This window comes from Coccinella septempunctata, chromosome 7 (assembly GCF_907165205.1).
Source record: "Coccinella septempunctata chromosome 7, icCocSept1.1, whole genome shotgun sequence".
Classification (NCBI taxonomy): Eukaryota; Metazoa; Arthropoda; class Insecta; order Coleoptera; family Coccinellidae; genus Coccinella; species Coccinella septempunctata.
This window is the reverse complement of record NC_058195.1, coordinates 15,615,764-15,637,476: the sequence shown is the minus strand read 5'-3', so window position 1 is coordinate 15,637,476 and position 21,713 is coordinate 15,615,764. Positions and strand designations below refer to the sequence as shown.

General features: G+C 37.2%; 1 protein-coding gene across 3 annotated transcripts in view; it reads left to right on the top strand.

Annotated features, from left to right (window-relative positions):
* Positions 1-415: 415 nt before the first annotated feature.
* Positions 416-21,713, top strand: part of LOC123318087 (protein winged eye) — a 101,367-nt gene continuing 80,069 nt past the window's right edge. For all 3 annotated transcript variants that reach the window (XM_044904785.1, XM_044904784.1, XM_044904783.1), the window contains exon 1: positions 416-465. The gene's annotated coding sequence lies outside the window, so the exon portion shown is untranslated. The remainder of the gene's footprint in view (positions 466-21,713) is intronic.

Here is a 21,713-nt window from a genome sequence, read left to right as displayed (position 1 = left end):
ACATCCGTTTTAAGTTTTATAAGTATATATAAAAGTTGTAATACACTTTACCCTTGGTTTACCTACACCCATCTGAAAATGCTAGTGTGATAACAAAACACGTGTTCTGGTTTAACAACTTATGTTAGTGAAAATCATATATGTAATCGTATGTATCGGCCACATCAATTCAATACGTTGCTGATTATAGTTAAATTGTAATGTCATTGTATTGTAATTTTCTTAATGAAGAGATAAACAAATCTTGAGAGATCGAATAAAAAATTCACAATTTAAATAAGAAGATTCATTACAATTTTTTGTTCAGTATATTCTGATCTGACTTCTGATTATGTTAATGTTTTGACCATTTTATAATATTTGATGTAATCTGGTATGATTCGAAAAGATTCTGTGAAATAATCTGGGTTATTCTTTTCAGGATTCCTGGGAAACAAATAGACCATAACTTCGTTTCAGCCGGAGGTGAGTTTCAAGAAACCCTTGAAAATTTCTTAATGTAGAAATATGGAAAAAAAATTACCCAATGTTAAAATAAATTTTTGATGGTTGGGGATATGTTATCCTATAGATGTTACGGAAAGTAATTTGTTAATGCTAAGCAATGCTGAGTTTTACTATTAATTTTACTCTGAACTGTAGGTGAGTGAAACACTTCTTCCCAAAATATTCGTAGCCTACTAGAAAAATCGAAGATCTTATAAGTTTGTTATGGGTTTTCTTTCCTCACACACGAAACTGAAGAAATAAATATAAAAAATGGGGAATTCTCCTCAATTTGGGTTATCACTGCATATGCAAGTTTAAACTGAATAATTATGAGTTTCATTCATGATTTTTTCAAATACACCGCGGAAACTATTCAAAATTATTCTTGAAATATGAGGTTTTAAAATTTAAATCTATTGGTTTCAAGTTTACGATTTGGCAACAGCGACTTCTAGATAATAAAAAGAACAATGTCCGATCAGCTTGCCTATAAAATAACAGCTGTTGATTTACAGGCGCGTACTTACTGGCGACCCTCAACTGCAACCGGCCATAAAAATCCTATAAAATTTTACGACCTTCCTCGTTCGTCGCAGACTTCATAGACAGGCATCTCTGTCTATCTCATCAAGATATTGTATTTGTTGTCCTTTATTATCAAGGCATATTTCAGTCGATGTTGCCAACTTGTGCAATTGAAATAAATTTTTATTTTTCATTTTTAAGTGCTTAAAATAATTTTTTGGGAAACGGTTGAAATGGTTATTTCAAAGAGTGACGTTTCGAAGATATTTCATAAAAAAAACATCATTTTTGTCAGAAGGAGTATTCCGAGGAGTATTCCCTATTGTCCTTTTTACGAATTGCTTTTCTCTAGAGATAATACATTTATCAGAAGTAATTTCTTCCAAGCAATGTTGCCCTATCAATTATATCCATTCAATATGAAACTATATTAACGTAGACGTACCTATGTCATAGCATGATAGGTATTTCATCTGTAGAATTATTTCCACAAATCGATTGAGTTCAGTTCAAGAATCCTTCTCTTAAGCATCTGTCGAAAACAGTGACATCATAGTCCATGTCATAGCAATCTATACGTCAACTCAATATTTTTCCATCCTCCATCCTCTCACCTTTCTTTGTCGCTATCAGGACTAGGAGGACCGTAAGCTGAAAAGTATTGACCCCTCCTAGCTGATACATGAGCCTCATTTATTGATGTCAGTGTCAGACTTGAACATACAATATACCAGCACACTCAAAGCAGTGCAAACATGGGGGGACTGATGAATAGGCAAGTCTCATTGTGTTGGGAGTCTCTCTCTCACTCTGTGGTAGCACAGAAAATTATTCGGATTTGGTACATTTATTATGTGGGATATCTGGCTGGCGAACACATACAGGGTGTTTTCCAGAGTGAGCCTTCATTTGTCATTTGGTAAAAAAAAGTTATTTCACTTATACATGATGAGTCTGACTCGTACAAATATTTTAACAGTAGATTTTTGGGATCAAAATAAACAATTTTTTTTCTTATACCATTTCTTTCCGAGTCGGCTCGGTTTGAAAGATGCAGGCTATAAAAAAATATATAAAATATTTTTAGTTCTATCTCACAAACGGTTTCATCGAATGAAATGAATTACAGAATGTAGTTTTTCATTTATTTGATGAATTTTTTTGCGAACACAAGATATCACCAACGTCTTCCAGTTTTCTCATTATGACCATTATGTACTATAAAAATACCAAAAATTCAAAGAACCCAACTCTTGAAACTAAGTTGGACGCTATCTAATGAATATTTGAACGTTTCGTAAAATGAAAGTATTCTTCATATTTTCTCGTTTTCGAGTAATTTTATGTTTAAAAATAAAAAAAAAAATGTATCTGTGAAATTCCAAATTGGGTATCTACTATTTTTAAAAGATCCACAGATGTGTAGGTATTTTATTTTTCTAGGGGTGGCACAGCTCATTATGAAAACTTAAAATGGCTATATCTTTTTATCAGGGCTGTATCAGAAGAAATGGTATAGGAAAAAAGTGTTGCTTTTGGCCTCAAGAATCTACTGATGTTAAAATATTTGTACGAGTCAAAGACTTACCCTGTTTAATGCTTTAGCAAAGTAACGAATAAATTCAATATTGCTGATACTGGGAGGTTTTCGGAAAAATCTTTTAACACGTCGATTTTGTTTCAAAAAAAGGCAATTTTTGGCATACGACCCATATTTATACGTTATTTGAGATACGACGTCATCGATAACCAATTTCGACCATGCCAATGGACGAATTCAGGAACGTTTGCCAACTTTGTAAATAATAGAAAAAACTCTTTCAATTCAATTTTTTAAAATTATATTTGTGCCTTTCGATTGCATTCATTTCACAATCCTTGGAATGTCCCCGGCTCTCAAATAAGATATATAAAAGAATATTTATATTGAATTTTCAAGGTGAGTTTTGACATTATTCAGGCGTTTTTTTCGTGTTTCGTGCATTATATTTATGCTTTCATCCATAGACTAATATAATTTATTTATTATTGGACAACATTAATAGTTGAGGCGTTCTGTGATGAAACCATAGTCTAATAGAAAATGAATTATTAGTCTATGATGAAACCATAAATATAATTTACGAAACACGAAAAAAACGCCTGAATAATGTCAAAACTCACCTTGAAAATTCAATCTAAATTTTCTTTTCTATCACTTTCATTTGTTAGCCGGGGACATTCCAAGGATTGTGAAATGATGAAAGCAACCGAAAGGCACAAATACAGTTAAAAAAAATACGCTTCTTTTGAAAGAGTTTTTTCTATTATTTACAATTTTGGCAAACGTTCCTGAATTCGTCTATTGAAAGAGCGTATCATTTTACTCACATATTCTCAAAAATTATGGTTGTTCAACAGTTTCCTTAGCGACCAATAATATTTTGTCTTATTGGCAGGTAAACACTAGTGGTTCCCAAAGTTTTTCACTTTCATTCGAATTCGTGTCTGAATAACTTTTTTTTTCTTCGTTCACACGTTCAAGTAGGCTTGCACAAACTATAGTTTGCGCCTTTGCTGATTGGAATACGGTACAAGGTATGACTAAAACTTGAGATTGGTTGTCAGAAAATGGTAAACACACGGCGCCCACATTAGGAATTCCCGACTTGAGAAAAACAAAATATCGGAATCAAAATGACCGGAATGTTTCGTAATCGATATCATTCAAGAGGGTTCTAAACCGTTTTAGTGGTCAGTTCAAAAAGAGAAAATCAATATGTTACGTCAGAAACCACTAATTTATATGGGGCTTTCATTATAATTCAATGGGGAATACTCCTTCTGACGAAAATGATGTATTTTTTATGAAATATCATTTTGAAATAACCATTTCAACCGTTTCCCAAAAAATTATTTAAAGTACTTAAAAATGAAAAAGGGTATTTAAAATTTAAAGCGTTTCGTTTATATTGCACAAGTTGGCAACATCGACACAAGGACAACAAATACACTATCTTGATGAGATAGACATAGATGGCTGTCTATGAATTCAGCGACGAACGAGGAAGGTCGTAAAATTTTATGGGATTTTTATGGCCGGTTGCTGTTCAGGCTCGCCAGTGAGTCATCATCATTGCTGTATCCCGTTACCGGGAATAAATCTACAAAAAGAAGAAGGACAGAAAAAAAAAAAAAAAAATTCGAAAAGACTTGTAACTTCTTAGTGCTAGTTGCGACTGTGTGCCCTCCTGTGACTAAAGAGACCCAACCGTGACCTGCAGATCCTTCCACACTCAGGGCATGGATAGTCTCCAACCAGATCTGGCCGCCGCTGTATCCTTCTCGATTCTCCATTATAACTGTGGACCAAAGACCTCCACTGTGACCTGTCTAACGCAAGTTGTTCCCAGTTATGATTAGCATTAACTGATTTTAGGGATTGATGTAGTGTATCCTTAAACCGCTTATACTGTCCTCCTGGTTTCCGGGCTCCCTCAGTGAGTTCGCCGTATAGAGCTATTTTGGGGAGTCTTGTGTCTTGCATCCTCAGAATGTGGCCGCTCCATCTGAGTCGGGCCCTCGTTACTTGAGTCTCAATTGTTGTACAACTCGCGCGCTGCAAGACTTCTGCATTCGAAACTTTGTGGAACCATCTGATGTGCATTATCTGTCTTAGATGACGTTGCTGCGTCTGTTCAAGCTGTTTAATATGTCGCCTGTAGGGAGTCCAGCTTTCGCTTCCGTAAAGAAGCGTTGGGAGGACCACTGCTCTGTAAACAGCTGTCTTGGTCTTCAGATTGAGGTCGTGATTTTGGAACACTCTGTCCTTCAGCTTCCAGAATGCCCGTGATGCCGAATTGATACGGTTGTGTATTTCCGTGTCAAGGTTAGCCCTAGTATTTATGAAGCTTCCCAAGTATTTGAACTGCTCGACCTGTTCTAGAGTTTCATTGTCCAGGCTGATATCTGTTTGAAGGCTTTCTGGCGGACTTACCAGGATTTTGGTCTTGTCAATATTGAGTCTAAGGCCTAAAGCTTCGTATATATGTTTATAGGTGTCCATCATTATCTGTAGATCCTCTGAGCTGCTAGCGATGAGTGAACAGTCGTCTGCATATTGAAGTTCCGTGATAAACTTGGTACGGGTTTTTGCTCTGAGGCGCTTCAGGTTAAACAGGCCTCCATCAAATCTGAATCTTATCCCAACACCTCTTACGGGCATGCTCATGTCAGCAATTATCGATACAGCTATGGCGAAAATATTGAACAGTAAAGGCGCTAATACGCAGCCTTGTTTTATTCCAGAGTTGGTTGAGAAATGGTCGGTTGTAGAGCCATTATGCTGTATTCTAGCGGTGTTGTTGGTATGAAGGCTTTTACACACTGCTAGGAATTTTTCGGGTACTCCTAGACGTGCCATGATTTTCCAGAGAGCTCTCCGATTCACCGAGTCGAATGCCTTGCTTAAATCGATGAAGGCTGTATAAATCCTTGATTGTTGTTCACGGGCCTTTTCTTGTAGCTGTCGCAGTGTAAAAATTAGGTCCACCGTACCTCGATTTGGTCGAAAGCCGCACTGGGATTCAGGTAAAAGCCTCTCTAAGAGTGGAACCAGACGATTAGCCATAATCTTCGAGAGAATTTTACCGGCCACATTAAGCAACGATATGCCCCTGTAATTGTTGCAATTCGACGTATCGCCTTTGTTCTTATAGAGGTTGATAACTAAAGCGTCTCTGAAGTCTTGTGGCACATCTCCCTGTTCCCAGATCTTGCGGAATAGTATTAGGAGACTATTGACAATGTCCTCATCCAAGGCTTTGAATATCTCCGCCGGAATGCCGTCTAGACCAGATGACTTATCATTTTTCATATTTTTAATCGCGCTTATGATTTCCGACATTGAAATTTCGTCATCAAGCGATGTCATCGGACTATACGCGGGAAGCAGGTCTAAAATGGATAAATCCGAGTCGTTATTTTGATTCAAGACCTGTGAGTAATGCTCCTTCCATCTTTCGAGAATTTTTCTATCATCAGTTAGAATAGCTCCATGAGCATCTCTTATAGGAAAGCTTGCTTTTCTGCTTGGACCGTAAACAGTTTTAATAGCTTCGAAAAAACGCCTGTAGTCATGGTTATCGGCGTAAGCTTGTATTTCCCTAGCTTTTTCTTTCCACCAGCTGTCCTTGATTTTTCTTATTTCTTGACGGACCTCGCGTTTTATGTTTATGAAACCTATTTGGGCTGCAACATCGCCAGGCTTGTTGATTGCGGTTTTCATCGCTTTGTGTTTTGCGTCCAAAAGGGGTGCGATATGAGTTTCGCTGTCGGCAAACCAGTCTGGGGATTTTCGGGAGCGTTCTGTGCCCAGTATTTCTTTCGCTGTATTTGTAAGGGATGACTTGAAACGGAGCCAATGAGTCTCAATGTCGTCGTTATAATCCGATGGTGTTAGGCTATCTTTGACGGCAGCTGTGAATCTGTCCTTTGTAGAAGGGTTTTGTAGTTTGGATATTTGAAGGCGCTCTCTTAGATACTTCGGCTTGCGTTGGTATTTTGGGCGCATTGAGATTTTCATTCTCGAGATTACCAGCCTATGATCAGTCCAGCACTCCAGATCTGCTCTGGGTTTAGTGACCAACACCTCTTTCAGATCTTTCCTTCTCACGATCACATAGTCGAGGGTATGCCAATGCCCTGAGCGCGGGTGGCGCCAGGTCCCCCTTGAATTGGGTCTCGTAATAAAATAGGTGTTCGTTATACACAGATTGTGTTCTGCACAAAGAGCCAGCAGACGTTCTCCATTCGAATTGATGCTGTCTGTGCCGTGTTTCCCTATTATTCCCGGCCATAGTTCTGAGTCTTGACTTCTGCCCACTCTAGCGTTGAAGTCTCCAAGGAGAATAATTCGTTCCCGTTTTGGGATTTTACTTAATGTAGCAACGAGTGTTTCGTAAAAAGTCTCCTTTAAGTTGTCAGAGGAGTTCAAAGTGGGTGCGTATACTGCAATGATGTTCACAAACGTGTTATTCGCTGCAGGAAAACGTAGGGTCATTAAACGTTCTGAGATACCAACTGGATTTTCGGTAAGTTTGGCGGCCAGGTCGTTTCTAATGGCAAAGCCTACGCCATGTTGTCTGATTTCGCCTTCCGGCAAGCCTTTCCAGAAAAAAGTATACGCTTGTTCTACCAAGCTACCTTCGTCCGAAAAGCGTGTTTCGCTTAAAGCAACTATTGCAATGGATGTTCGTTGCAGTTCCTTATCGATTAGGGCAGTACGCCTCTCTGGTCGGTCGGCCTTGGGGTTGTCTAGCAAGGTTCTGACGTTCCATGCTGCAAAAGCTATGTGCTTTTCATTGGTGTTTGTTCGATGATTCACTCGCTCAGGCACCCTCCCCCGGAGATCCGAATGGGAGGGTATTTTACCTCCGGATACGAATTTTGTCCTGTTCGACTGATCCATCTTCTCGCCAGTGAGTACGCGCTATATGATGGCTGTAAATCAACTTCTGTTGTTTTATGAACAAGCCATTGTTCTTTTCATTTTCTAGTAGGCGCTGTTGCCAAATAGTAAACTAGAAACGAAGCGATTTGAAACCTCATATTTGAAGAATAATTTTGAATAGTTTCCGCGGTGTATTTGAAAAATTCATGAATGAAACTCATAATTATTCAGTTTAAACTTGCATATGGTGTGATAACCCAAATTGAGGAGAACTCCCCTTTCAATCAGTCCGTCGGCGTCGTCTCGGAAAGACAGAAATTTTTGCATTCGTCAAACAAAAAAAAAAAAACTCGAAAAATGTTTTCATTGAAGAACAAATGTTCATTCATGCTTTTCACTTTCCGAGGTGAAAAGATTTTTTCAATGAAATTCGGCATAAAAGAATTTCTCGATAAGTCTTGCCATTGGCTACAATCCGAAACATGCTGAAATTGAAAAAGACAATCGTAAAGTGCTGCTATCTTTTCGACGAAAGTGGAAACTATTGAAATATTCTACTGATTGTTCAAGTGTTCTGGCAACACCCCTCTTCCCCCTTACATACGGATGGCGAGAAAATCTCGCGGTATAAACTGGAGAATCTAGGAATTCAATATGGCGGTTCCAACATGGTGGACAAATTTAATTATTATGGTCCTTCTAAATTCCATTCGATAGGTCGAAAATCTTAGCCAAACTAAAAATCAAGATGGCGTTTCCGTTAACTTCCATCCATTGATGACGAAACCAGCAGATTCACCAAAAGATTGAAGATTGGGACCTTCAAATTCTCGCATGAAACGATTGTCATGCTTTCGCAACCAGCCCCAATTTCGACATAAAAAACAATCCTGCGACAGTCGACTTCGCGTATATATCTTTCACATCCATCTCAATCCAGTCCCGTATTTTTTCCTTCGGCTGGCCAGAATGACTCGAACGTTGAAACCCAACATCACGTGCGCTGATGCGGCACGACCCGAGCAGGCTTTCGAATAATGTCATGAGAGTCAAACGGCACGCGATTTATGAAGGTATGGGGGCCCACAAGGCAAATGAAATTACGTAATTTTTGCTGAGGAAGATTCCGACTGTGCGGAGTTGTAGCGTTCCTCATTTGAGCTATTGTAAAACTGCGATAATTGTTTAGGAGTTTAGGTGCGGAGAAACAACCTCTTGCATCATCCAGTAAATCAACAATTAGTGAGGGCATTTTCCTTGTCGACATTTATGAAATGATTTCGATTTTTTGTAATTATCACTGATGAGTTAACGAAGTACAGGGTGGGCAAAATTGGATGGGATTGAATGGCAGCTCTGTAACCGAGCAAGGGTAAAATGGATGTCACTGACGACCTCGATTTTCAAAAGGTATGGATAATGGCCAAAACCGCATCCCTCTTCTTTTGTTTTCGAGTTATAAGTAAAAACTCATTTTTCAGCTCTTTGTATTTGTGCCTCTATTTCGTAAAGTTTAAGTGATATCGAAAAGGAAATTTTACATTCTTGAGTAACTTTGTAAAATGCAGTGGCGTAGTCGAAGATTTTTTTTAGTCTGCCACTTAGATAGTGGTAGATATAGTGGTAGCTTTCCTTCTTTCAAATATAAACCCTATATTGTTTTTACATATTCTAGCCTTTATTTTTTGTGATTCAGAATATATAATGTATGTTGTATCTCCAATAAAAAAACTCAAAAACTAGTTTGGTCAAGTTGGCAAGTCATTTTCAATGATTGATAATATGATAATGAACTTTATGCTCCCATGTTGTATCAGGTTATGAGAAAATATATACGAAGATATATTGAAAAATTATTAGCCCACTATAGAACCAATCAAAATTTCAATGTTAAATTATTTAATTACTCAACATATTCTCTTCTTATTTGGATACATTTATTACAGCGAACCTGCAACGTCTCTAGACCTCTCAAAAAAAATGTTTCTTCTTGCTCTGCAAATCAGACCTCCACAGCTTTTATTACCTCCTCGTTTGAAGAAAATTTACGACCTTTTAAACTTTTTTTCAGTTGAGGAAAGAGATGATACGACCTTTTAAACTTTTTTTCAGTTGAGGAAAGAGATGATAGTCGGATGGAGCTAAATCTGGTGAAAAAGGGGGGTGTTCTAGTAATTCAATGCAATCCAATTTTTCACTGTCGCATACGAAGGACATTGATCACCAAGGATATTAAGCATATAATATATATGAATGTATATATGAAAAAAAAAACAGAATTCAAATAACAGGATGAAGATGGAATTAAAATAATTAGAAGCTTAGAATATATGAATATGAGTTTTTATTCAGTTATCTCGTTCTGTAAGCTTCTCGTATATGTTTATCAACCATGTTGAAATAGTCCCTTCTGCATGTTGTGACTACATCATTACGTGAAAATGCACCCCGCACACTATTTTCACAACGAAAAACACAGTAGAGTTTGTTCATATTTTACACAATTCAATAGTTTAGCCTACATAATACACCTACTCAACAAATCTTTACATTCTATCGAAAGCTAATACAAAACAATATGGCCAATAAGTCCAATGACTAACGTTAAACGTTCCAAATCCCAACAAAGGACAGACCTTTCGAGCGTAATCGGCAATAACCTACTGTACCGATCGTATACCTGCCTACCCTCGACGCTGCAATGCAGAAACTGTGCAGTAACTGTATATCAAATATGTACTACATTTCAAATGAAGAATTTTCAATAAAGAAACTGTAAAGTTACTATATTTCAGTTACTGCTTCTTTATCAATACACAAACTGTGCAGTCACTGTCAAAAACTGCATTTTCAAAATGCAATACAGAAACTGTACAGTAACTGTATACCAAAAACTGCATATTTGAAATGCAGAATTATCAATACAGAAACTATACAGTAGCTTATATCAAATACTGCATTTTTTTAATGCAGATGCATGATATAGAAACTGTGCAGTAACTGTATATCAATTACTGAATTTTTAAAACGCAGTATTATCAATACAAAAACTGAGGAGTTTCAGTACAGCAATTTCGGTGCTGTACAGTTGCTGTATGTTGTGTTTGTTGGGAGCTGCTCTAGGCAGCACATTCTGAAAATCGAAAGAAATGTTATTGACGTATCAGATAATTTCTATGCATGTCAGTATTGAATGCTTCCGTGAAATTGAAAAGGGACTCTTCTATATCCTCCAACATCAAATTTCCTATAACGCAAAACATCAACCTCGACGTTCGTAGTGCAATGTTGTACCTCAATCATTTCCATAACAAACCACAAGTGTTCCATTAATCAGTGGATTTCCATCCAACCTGTCACATCAACCAATAATTCACTTTTTCATATTGTGGTCTAGCGTTACCGCATCATTTGAACCCGTGCAAAATCGATGACCGATATTTTCAAGGTTCACATCAGCAATTTTCCCGATTCTACGTTGCACGAGGAGGAGAGTTCTTCGAAGTGATTTTCTGTTTGTGGTCAGTTTGTTATGCGAGCCCAGTTCATTAGTTTCAATAATGGCTCGTGTTTCTAACCCGTAATTTTGCGTGGAAGAATCCGATATGAGCAGCTTGTGGAAAAAAAGGTTGAGTAATTGGTAGATTTCCAGTGAACTTTGGATGATAAGAGATGATTTGTCGTGAAAAAACTGCTTTATTACTATGTCCGAAGCATTTTGTTTGTGGCTCAGGCTTTGTAGTAATCTTAGTTGTGTAGTGGTCTGAGATTTTACCGAAACACAAAAACTACTACCAAAAAAAAGAAGATATATCATATTTGGTTTGTTCACTCAGACACTACTAGAAGAAGCTTTGGCTAATTCAACAGAAAATGGAAAATCGAGAGGAAAATTATGGTTGAAAACCAAGCTCAAGCCGAATATTAACAGATTTATATTAACTGATTTTCCTACTGATGGTCTAGATGGCGCTGTTGTGAGAACATATCTGATGGGGGACACAGTGGACTTTAAGGTCGCAGAGAAATGTAACCCTCCTACCAAACTAAACCTGATGCTCAGACTGTCTACTACTTGGTCTACCATGTCTAAGACCATTGCTACCTTCTATAGTGGCTCACATACAAGCTCAAAGCTACCTTAACCATCTTGAGATTTTAACTTTTTTCATGGCCATAATTTAAGGCTCACTCTAGGCTAACTACCCTCGTGAAACATTTTTGCTCTCCAATTGTTGCTAACCTTATGTTAAGCTAAAAGAACCCAAAATTATAATGGAATAATGAAAAATGCCTTAACAGGGAAAAATGAATGCAATAATTAGAATTACTTAAGATGCATACCACCCGCCGATATTATTAACAGCAAGTGTTACGCTCTGAATTGAACTAGCCAATATGCCATCGTCAGGACAACTAAAAGGAGAACGTTCCACCGAAAAAGGTGGATGCTTACCGTGGTTTTGGTCTCCTTTGACCTCGTCAAATAAATACTGGTAGTGGCTTCTGAGTATTAGCGAGTAGTAGTCGAGAGCTATCCAGTATGAAACGAGATCTGGTTCAATCAACCCTGATCGAAATCCAGACTCAGAATCGACTACCAGTATTTAATTAGGGTCCGTCAACTTCAAACGTTATTCCATCGGAGAAGGAGCTGTGTTGCTCTGACGAGGTCAATTGAGACCGAAGCCCTGGTCAGCATCTGCTCTTCGTCGGTGGAACGTTCTCCATTTAGTTGTCCTGACAATGGCAAATTGAAATCGACCAGTTCAATCATCAATTCAAGATCTTAACACTCGTTGATATTCAGATCGGCGGGTGGTATGCATCTGAATCCATTTTTATTATATAATCGAATGTTTATCAAGAATTACGTCATATTATTAGAACTTACTGCAGATTTTCCTTATTTGCATTTAAAGAAAGGTTTAAGCAAGGCGAAGTTTGTATCGGTTTTCATCGGCAATACCAAGTTTGCTATCCGAGTTTTTTAAACTATGTGGTGAGGAACAGATACTGCGCTACTCAAAGAACGATTCACAGAGAAAATGACAGAATCTATAGTACCAGATAATTCAGACTCAGGACACCCCTACAAAAACTTGATATTCTTGAGATATTGAGACCCAATCTCAATTTTTCCTAGATAAAAATGGGGCTATTGAACACGTCCTTAGCAACTGCAGTCACGGTTCTACTTGATCTGCTCGATGCACTAAAGTTGGAGGTGTGCTTTGAATCTGCATCGTCCTCTGAAGACAGATAAAGGAGATCTTGAATAAATTCTGAAAAATGTTAACCGAACTTTGGCCCATTTGATTCTTTGATCATCCTGTGAAAGTGACGTATTTCTGGATGGCTATGCCAGTACTCAAGGTGTTTTATTTCGGTTCATTTGTTACTGTATGGCTTCAATAGAGAGTTAGAAACTCCAATAACTGATTCAGGATCAATGCGCACTTCGTTGGCTAGAATATCCAGGCATCTAAGTGTGTGCCCAATAAAGACAGAGTTGATCTGCACCAAACTCTAGGGTTAAGTTGCATTCAACAGCTAGACTGATCTGGGGATTCCCTCTTTGGACGAGGAGATGTTCGACACATAGGTCAGTGGTAAAAAAACTGCTTCTGATCGAACTTTTGCACTGGCTTGGGCTCCCCATAATGATAATCTCCATACAAAATCGTTACCATGCACATTTATCATTCGAAAAAAGAAACTACCGGACAAATCATTTCATGTAATGCTCATGACTCTAATGAACTTCCAAGAAAACATAATGCTATTGTTCCGTAGGAAATATAGAATTCATAAATGATTTTCTCACAATTGCTGCGTTCGTTCATGGTCAAGAGTGCCTTAATGATGATGAGAATTGTCTATAAACTGTCTAGTCGTAATGTCAGCAGCTCGAAAATGGAACTCGTTAGAACTCGTATGGTTCCAATAGCATGAAACTATCTATATAAATTCCAATGAAGCCGTATATTCCGGGCACTCTGATTGAAATGCGATATGAGTTGTACTATTCTTTATTGCTTCCATTACAAATTCAATTTGTATTTTAATTTCGGGATATTTTGGAGGTTAAATGACACGGATCAGCCGGCACATTTAAAGTACCTACTGGATGCATAGAAAACATAATATCCATCTCCAGATATAGAAATTTTGAATGGCGTTTGCGTCCTAACCCATAAAACCGAAGTTTCGTGTTTCCATTTGAATAATCATAAAAAATATAGAAAATTGAGTGTAGTTTTCGGTAGTTCTTTTTTGGAATATGACTTCAATCCAAAATATTCAGGAGTCAAGCTGGAATTCTCGTTGAATTTCAAAGCGCATTTGAAAAACTTTCATCTGATTTGAAAACTAGGAATAATATCCTACATAAACCAGTTGGTACTTCATGGATTGCTGATGCAACTACTCTTCGAACGGCAGCCCTAGCTTTGGTTTTTTCGGCTGTTGAATGCTGTTGCCCAGTTTGGGTTGGTGTGCAAAAAGTTGATGCACAGCTAAATCTTTTTATTAGGCCTGTCGCAGACATGCAACTTCAGTTTCACGATAGTTGCGCAACAGTTTCATTGCAAGCGGTTCGAGTGCGCACATATACGCAACCGAATAGTTTGGTCTCCAGGTGGACGCAGACATGCAACTATTCAGTTGCAATATGGACTTTGACGAGTTAGCAACGGTGTGCGCCTTTGAGCTCCATAGGCGGAAGAAAATGCGGCAAAAGAGGAAATATTGGGTATACCCAATCATTTCCCAGCGTTTGATGAAGGGTCAATTTAATAAAGTGAATTCGGATTTAAGAAAATACCCCAAAAAGTTTTTCAATTATTACCGAATGAGTAGAGCCTGTATTGAATATGGGAGGTCTATTTTGGATGACTTGAATGAACTTTTCCGTCCAGTCACCGTCATCTTCGAATTCTTAAAAGGAAAAATTTAATTTTATGTCAAAAAGTTATCTTGAAAACATTTACGGCATAAAATGAATAGTTTTAAGATTAATTTTAGGCCTAAAATGTTTCCATAAATATCAAGACCACTCACTAGGGTATCCAACAGACAGAAGTTTTCGAGGCATTCCAGTTCAAGAATTGAACTTATTGACATTTTTTAAAGGTCATTTTAGCTAAGTAGAGTCGATTCTGCCAAAGTTTGACTCGTCTACAATCCATAAGAGTTATCGAACGATCGATCGCTCTGTTGATCACCCTGTATAGAATAAGTAAAAACGAACAGAATTCCTATGAAAATGAAAATGTTTGTGATCGATCTGAAAAACGTGAATGCATTCAAAATTGGAATAGTTATTTTCACCTATAAAGGACTCCAAGTTTACAAGCTGTAAATTGATTACTTGAAAATACCTGTCCAATCGTGCCTAACTTTAGCTTTAACAAATATATACTCTCTTTGTGGAATAGTAAACTGACTTAATCCTACTCTATATTATAAAACAAGTTCTTTATAAATGATTTTAACATAACAGTGGCCATCAATTTTGAAATTCTATAATATTTTATTCGAAACACCTGAGTTAGGCCAGCTAATCTATATTAATAAAAGAGGATCTATGGTTTACTTCAAAATGCTTTATTGTTCAAACGATCGCCCCAAATTGGACAATTCTTTTTTTGTTGTGTTTATTATTGTTAGGGCAAGGTTTATATAACAAAATATTCCCAAAAAAATTTTACAGAACAGAAAAAAAGCATTCCTTTTTCTTACGACCAATCGAGCAATCACAATGAGTTAGTTATTATTATCTACCCTAGAAATAATTTAAATGGCAAAACTAGGTTTGCGGGGTCAGCTAGTATAATATAAAGCCGACTACCATATTACAATCATTTAGTAAAAACACTGTACTTCAATCATACAAATAAACGAACGAATTCAATTTGTTATCTTCTTGCGCATGTTCAGTTTGGAAGAGAGAACTTGCAACTATTCGATCGCAAGTGGGCGCAAATACACTATGAGCTTTGTGCTCAAAACAGTTGCGCAATCGTTTAGTTTGTGTCGAGGCTGAAACTATTCTATTCGGTCGCAAAACTTTTCAGTTGCATGTCTGCGCGGCCCCGTATAAATGCATTGTTCTCACTTCTGCAACTAAACAGTTGCAAAACTAAAAATTGCATGTCTGCGACAGGCGTTAGATCTTCACCTTTTCAATGGTTACAGTTCTTTCAAACATTGTACCGCCCCATATCCGTAGACAGAGTGCAGTTATAAATTCTTGCAATAAATTTCACTCCTCTCCTGACTCATTTCCAATTCTGTCCTATATGCCACAAAATACGGTTCCAAGTCACATAAACCCGTATGGCCCAACTCTTTCCTTAATTCGCATGTAAGGGACAAGGGAACTTAGCAGTCTGAATGAAATAAGTGCACTATTTTCAAACAAGAATAAATTGGTGATCCCTCAAATAGAGTTCTTGGTTTCGATCTTCCCATAAAAATATGGTGTATTCTAGTTCTTTATGTAAGAACAGGTCACAGACGTTGCAATAGTATGCTTTTCCAATGGAATTCAGTTGGAAGCCCTAGTTGTGAATGAGGGGAACCAGAAGAAACCATAAACAATCTGTTTCAATCATTGTCTCATTTTTAAATTTCAGGGCTATTCATGCAGTTTCCGAATGTCTTTTCAATTGGGTTGTGAATTTTAGGTCAATCTGAGATATAGAATTTGATTTCATTATCTCACATTTTTCTGCTTTTGTTTTGTTTTTATTTCATATATAATTTTCTGGTAACTTGGAGAAGACTCCCTTGATATTCTTTTTCTTCGAGGAAAGGATCAATTTTCGCAGTGCGAGATATTCTTCAATATGAAATATTCAGGCTTATTTTGTAGACAGTGTCATCTCTTACAATCCATTACACTCACGGGGAGAAAGATTTTTTTCCAGTCCTTTGACAGCACCACCTGCTTTCCTGAAAAGTGATGGAAATGTTTCGATCCTTCATATCCTTAAACTATTTCACATATTGAAGATAACTTACCCCAAGCTTCATAAAAAAAATTGAGCAATAGCGAACACCATAACCTATATTTACGTTTGAAAGAAGTCCAGTTCGAGTAACGCTCTCCTCCAAAAATACGTTGAAAAATCAACCAGGATTTTTCTGAGTACTATGTTCTGAATGATATAACAGTCTCGCAAGCTAGAATGTTCGCTTCCAAAATGCGATGCGTACACCATAACCTTGACTGTCTTTGTGAAGAGGACAATGACGTACGTGTGATTATTGCGAAAATACAGGCTGGCTCATTTGACGGTCTCAGCACGCCACGGTATGCAATGAAGGCTAACCGGCTTCAAGCTTAATTTACCATTCATAATTCCAATATCTGCTGTTTTGTTAGGGACGAAAGATGAATAGGGTCGATAAGAGAGAAGACGACGATGTAGCCAAGTCATACGATTACGAAATGGAAATGGCGATAGAGAAATCGTTAAGAAAAATCGTGTATTCGGTGGATTGTAGATTCAGAGTTGTTGAACAGTTAGGGTTGAGATTTTGATTAGTCAATTTATCAATGAAATTCCTTCCAGTTCAACAATCTCTCAGTATTTTAAAATAGTTACTTATTATAGCATACAGAGAAGCTTAAATGGAACTGTCAACCGGAGACTAAAGCTTCGAGCTTTAGCTCTCATCAGTATGGTTAAAAATTGCAAAAAGAAAAAACAATTTGGGGCAAACCAAAACCACAAATCAACAGAGTCAACAAACACATGCCAGACGAACATTCAGGGTTTTTATCGTACTGAACTCTGAAAGACCTTTAAGTTTTTTCGCAGAGTTCAATGGGGCTACGTCCGCTAATTTTCTTCTAAACTGTTCTCTCATTATCCTTCCTTTCATGGTGCCCATTCAGGTGTACCTTTTAGTGAACTCATTCAGCAAGCTATTGAAGTAACTGTTTTATCATCATTTTTGCAAAGTTTATTTTCATCAAAGTTTCGGAATAGAATCACAAAATTTCCAATCCTCATAAAAATTCGTGAAAACTAATGGCTGCTGTAAAAGCTAGGATTATTTTGACAGTCTGGCAACGACGTTGTACTTCTGACTGCTGACGTCATTTCATTGCTAAGATGAACCAAGTCTAGTTACTCGAATTCAGCGAATTTGAAAAAATTCATTCCAGGTCGTTGGACATCTCTATCTGTTGATAGTCGAAAGTAACATTAGTATAGTCCATTCTCTTCATAAAAGCAGTCGGTTGGGCATGGAATAATTTTCTAGAATGGAGTGAGTTTGGTATGAAATGTCTTCAATGTCAAACCGTCGCTGTCCCCATTGCGTCCGTGGCTTGGTGGTTAAAGTGTCGGCTTTGTAAACCGCAAGGTACTGAGTTCGATCCCGGGCTAGAGAAAACATTTTCTAGTCTAAATTTCTACTGTTCAGGACTTCATTCACTTGGTTAAAATTACGAGTGCTGTGACTAAGATGGCTTAAGGACACATTAACAAAGCCTACACAGAACACAATTGGTTCTCTGAACTCGTACAAGCTCACAGAGCTTTTGAGGGGTACCTACGGAGAATCAGGATAATCTTATAATATAATATTTGCTAGGTCCTATTCGTTAACGCTTCAAAAATGCCGAAAATGCTTGCCAGAAGCAAAGAAAACAAAGAAGTGCTATTTTGAATTGTACTCTGCTCATTACAATTATGCAACCCTGATATTTTGAAATCGATGATTCATCTAGCGCGGGTTCTTAGAGCATCGAATATATCATTTATAAGTAAAAATTCATGTTTCTTTCGAATCTGAACGACTTATATTTTAGCACAGTCGTCTATACTACAAATATTTCAACAGTGGTAAAAAAAACACTTGTTTCCTATACCATTTTTTCCGATTCGGCCCTGATAAAAAGATATAGCCATTTTAACTTTCCAAAATGAGCTGTGCGACCCCTGAAAATACAAAATTACCTTCAGAATCATTAGCTACAACTGTGACACTACACATTCTTGAACATCAAGTTGCCCGGAAACGGAGCATTATACGAGAAAATATGAAGTATACTTCAATTTTACACAACGGTCAAATATATCTTTAGATAGGGTCCAACTTAATTTCAAGAGTTGGGTTCTTTGAATTTTTGGTATTTTCATGATACATAATGGTAATACTGAGAAAACTGGGAGACGTAAGTGATAACTTTTGTGTTCGATAAAGATTCATCAAATAAATGAAAAACTATAGTCCGAAATTTATTTCATTCGATTAAACTGTTTGTGAGATAGAACTAATAATTATATTTTTTATGGTTTTTCAACAGACTGTATCTTTTTAACCGAGTGGATTCGAAAAAAATGGTAAAGGAAAAAGTTTTTCTTTTTACCTCAAGAAAATATTTGTACGAGTCAAAGACACACCCTGTAGAATAGTTTAAGAAGGCTGTGATTTTAGGTGTATGTTTCTACAATCAGGAATATAGTGAGTGAAGGAAAAAGAAAAAGAATTTCCTTCTACTGGGAGACCCAAAAAGATGGTGGCAGTTGTGGATTTTATTGGGAGAGAAGATCTGCAACAGAAAATTTGGAATTTAAATTTGTAAATAGGGTATTCACATTATTTTCACATATATATATTCACATTATTATTTGAGAGACCTTTTCCCTACCACTGTATGAGATAAATTGAATGACTTTTTGATCAGTATCAAGAGCTGTTAATTTAACGTATCGTTTTCACCTTTTGTCTTTTAATCAAGCCACATTTACTCTTCTCAATTTACTCTTCTCAAAATTCACCAGCATCAGCATATTATGTGTCAACAACCTAATTTTTTTCTAATTTTTTCACAGCAAAAATAAAAATATTCAAACGCTGTACAATCTCTTGTACTTTCCATGGAAATTACAAAATAAGGAATCCCTTCAATCATAAAAGTTTATTGTGTTCATTTTCATTCACCTTGTGAGAAATAAGCAATTATACTGAAATCTTTATGTAGAATGGACAGGATAGCGCTGATTTAAACCCCAAAAATTTAATTTGGTATACCATTCCTCATTTCATAATTTACTTTTCGACACAGGGTGAACACACTTTTGCACAACTCTGTGAGAATGAAACGGCAACAAAAGCTCTGACTGAAAGTGAAAACCAGTCTTCAAAAGTTGCCCTTATTCGGCGAGACGTCGGCAAATACGTTACTCGAATGGTGATTCAAATTAAGAATGAATGGCGGTTAGCAATTACGTTTTTTTTTTCGGTTTTTTCAATTCTCTGGTAACTCTACCAATGCAACAGTTTTTGTTCTGCAATGTGAGTTGCAAGAACCTTTATAATTTCTAATGAATCCCAGTTTCCTGAGGAAAATTGAAGTTCATTTTAATGTATTCCTTTCATCTCATATTTCCGCCTTTGAAAATATTTAATTCTCAAATATTCAGTTCATTCCGATAGGCAGAGTAAATGTAAAAAACCGTTTATCTGTGTTTAACGTTGTTTTTCTTGCATGCCGTTGAAGATTTTGACGTTTTTCTGATGTTGATATGCGATAAACCGGAGCTGACGACGTTTTTCATTCTTGTCGCATTCTGGAATTTTCAGATTTTAACGTGTGGGGGGATTTGCCTATAAAAGCAGATTTTCCCCCGCGACGGTCTCTCTTTACTTTTTGATTTCTGCTCTTTCACTTTGACTCTTTTACGCTCCGTACTTTTCTGCGATTCGACGTTAATTGTGTGCACGACAAGCCGTTCAACAATTTTAAAAATAATTTTGTGTTGCGATTATTAGTGCTCTTAGGAATTAATTTTTAGTTTTCGTTTCTTTTCCGCGAGTGCCTGAAATAAAGGAGGTAGGTCCACGTCTTTACCGTTCAGTTTCTTAATTAGATCTACACCGGTTACTTCTTGGACACTGCTGTACTGTATCGCTTTCTGTTATATTTTATCGTACTTTACCCTGTTTCGCGAGTCTGACTTTTCCCTTCGAAATCAGTCATGGCGCGTAAGCCCTTGGGGTACTGAAGGGAAAGTCCCGTCCACCCCCCTGTCCGCGTTTCAAAAGTGTTGAATCCGAAATCTCTTCTTTTCTATCAGTCATGGCGCGTAAGCCTTTGGGGTAGAGAATAAGAGATACCGCTCGTCGTTAGTGAAATCCCGTAGTTGCGCTCAAAATAGACCTTTTCTTCGCTATCAGTCATGGAGCGTTAGCCCTTGGGGTAGCGAGTAGATCCGCCCTGGTTGTGTTTCTTTCATTAATTACATCCCGATACCGTATAGCTCAGTATCCATTTCGTCAGTTCTGGTTGGCGCATTTTATTGAACAACCTTTGATTTTTCACTGTACCCGGTATAAACTTTATAAAGTGCTCGTGACCGGATAGAATTTCCCCAATGTATGTTTGCTGATAGATTCGCTCATATTTCATACCTACACATATCTCCGTTGTACATATAATCAGTTTCCGAAGGTGTGAATAAACTAGTACATAATTTGATTTTGACTACTTCGTTATCGCTACCACCCTAGATAACAGCGAACTCTGTCTCCGACTAGCAGCTACTCTGGTAGGTTTGCTATTCTTCCTAATGAAAAGAATAGCTGGCGCTCGAGATAAGTTTTCTCCGAGCTAACCACGTTACAAATTATATACATATATGTTACGGCTCAAGATAGTTGTGAGCAGAAACTTAAGATTAGCCGGCTAAACTTAGGTTAATATTCGAGGACCAGCTAAAGTTCGATAAAATATTCATGTGCGTCAGCTAGTTTTTGCAGGATATTATGCCTTATCCCTAGTTTTCAACTTCAGACGCAAATTTTCCAAATGTGCTTGAAATTCATCGAGGAATCCAGCTTAACTTCTAGATATTTTGGATTGAAGTTATGTGCCTAAAAGATTCAACGAAAACTATGCTCAATTTTCTATATTTTCGATGATTATATATTCAAATGGAAACAAAAATAACAGAACGATATTCCTCCTCTAATAATTTGCGGATCCTTGGGTTTGATTCCGATTTGTTGAGTATTCATGTCTTCCTGGTTGATGTTTGAATTATTCAAATGCTCGATAAGCTCCACTAGAGTCATTATGTAAAAATCCTCAACAGCATGTTCATAGTCTGTCGGAGTGAAAAAATACGATGCTAATTAATTGCAGATATGCGAGTGAGATGCTCATTTTGCATTCCGCGTTCGTGTCTAATTGCGAACCTCATCAGGGATAATACGAAGGAATTTTGACACCACAAAAGGCCATCAT